The sequence below is a fragment of the Rhinopithecus roxellana genome, chromosome 17, assembly GCF_007565055.1.
Source record: "Rhinopithecus roxellana isolate Shanxi Qingling chromosome 17, ASM756505v1, whole genome shotgun sequence".
Classification (NCBI taxonomy): domain Eukaryota; kingdom Metazoa; phylum Chordata; class Mammalia; order Primates; family Cercopithecidae; genus Rhinopithecus; species Rhinopithecus roxellana.
The window spans coordinates 5,630,306-5,632,328 of NC_044565.1; positions in this window are offsets into that span (position 1 = coordinate 5,630,306).

The window sequence follows — 2,023 nt, forward strand, 5'->3', positions numbered from 1 at the left end:
GTATTTTTTTTTTAGTAGAGACGGGGTTTCACCGTGTTAGCCAGGATGGTCTCGATCTCCTGACCTCGTGATCCGCCCGTCTCGGCCTCCCAAAGTGCTGGGATTACAGGCTTGAGCCACCGCGCCCGGCCTAAAATTTTATTTTCTATAGAGATAGGGTCTCACTATGTTGCCCAGGCTGGTCTTGAACTCCTGGATTCAAGTAATCCACTTGCTTCGACCTCCCAAAGTGCTTGGATTACAGGCATGAGCTATGGTGCTCAGCCAATTTTTGTGGATTCTGTGGGATTTTCTATATACAAGATTAGGACACCTGCAAATAGAGATAATTTACTTCTCTCTTTCTGATCTGGGTGTCTTACTTCATCTGCTTGCTTGTCTGCTCGGTGAGAGCCTCTGGTACCGTGTTGAGTGGCAGTGGTGAGAGTGGACATCCTCATCTTATTCTTGATTTCAGGGGGAGCATCCAGTCTTTCTTCTTGCATGTGAGGTGAGCTGCGGGGTTTTGTGGATGCTGCTTTTCAGGTTAAGTTTCCTTCTGTTCTGTTCTTGAGTGAGTTTTCCATTCTATTTATCATGGATTTGTCTGGTGCTTTTTCTGCATCTATTGAGAAATCTTAGGGTTTTTGTCCTGCCACACTCCCTCTTACAAAACCTGAGGAATCAGCTGGGCATGGTGGCTCACACCTGAAATCCCAGCACTTTGGGAGGCCAAGGCACTTAAGCCCAAGAGTTCAAGACCAGCCGGGGCAACATAGGGAGACCCCATCTCCACAAAAAGTAAAAAACAATAAACCAAAAACCCTTAGAGACCTGAATTGGAAAACACATTGACTTCAGGATTTTGTTGAAGGAATGGTGGGCCTGGGCTAAGGCCCTGTTCTGGTTTGTAGAAAGGGTTGTCTGAAAAAATAATGCATTGCTGTTCCGCAGCCCCTGGGAGGAGGTGGCCCACCCGGAGAGCCAGCTGCTGTGTCCTGGTGTGTGTGTACCTTCAGCTGCTGAGCTGCTCATTCTGAAATGATGGGACACCTACCAGGTCTGCCTGGGCCCTGAGGGCCAGCGAGTGCAGCCCTCAGCCTCTGCCCGTGGCTTCCAGCAGCTAGATGACATGGACACTGAGTCAGCTGATGGCAAGGGAGGGTCGCTGAGGGCGTGCGGTGGCAGCCCAGGCTCCTTTCCTGCCTGTGTCCACTGCATTCCCAACGGTCACAGTGAAAGTGCGGGATGCATGTGAATTCATCTGCTTCCCACGGTCCTGGTGTCTGCGTTTTACCGGGGAAGAACAAGGCTGCAGTGCTGCCAGAGGTGAGCGGTGTGGCCTGTTGTGGCTCAGGGCCCGCTGCCAAGTGCTGGTCTAGAGGTTTCGCCCCTTGGCCATGCTCCCCAGTGAAGACACTGGGGTTAAACCCTGGCCAGGGTCAGTGGTCATGCTGAGGACTGAGTGCAGGAAGGAGGCTCCAGCTGTGCCCGGTCTCTGGTCTCTTTGGGAATGAGAGGCTGGTTGGCAGTGATGATTTCGCAGGACTTCCAGTGACCTTTGTCCAGAGGCACCACCTCTGAGGGGCTGCTGTGGGCTGGATAGCAGGCGCTTCTGCCGGTTTCTGCATCCTGGAAGTGCTGCTGTTTGTAGGGGATGAGGTAGGGGGCCATCTGAGCCTGTGAGGTCCCTTCTCCCGAGCAGCGGAGCATGTGCTTAGGAAGGACCTGCCAGGTGCCCCTGCCCTCAGAGGCTCTGGGAGAGAACTGTGTGCCGGCCCTGGGCAGGAGCTCACTGGCCTGCTCGTGTGACCTGTGGGGCACCCTGACAGCCAGCCCTGTGCTGCAGAGGTCAGTGGGACTGGGTTTGGATCTAGGGCCCCGCCCCAGTGTGAGGGGGCGCTGGACCACGAAGGCAGGGAAACCAGGGGGAGGCCGGCAGGACAGTCGGTGGCCCCGCTGCCGCAGCCCGGTGCAGGCTTAGACCGCACAGCCTCGGAAAGAGCGCCGCTGGGGGCGGAGCTGGCCGCTGGGGCGGGGCCCA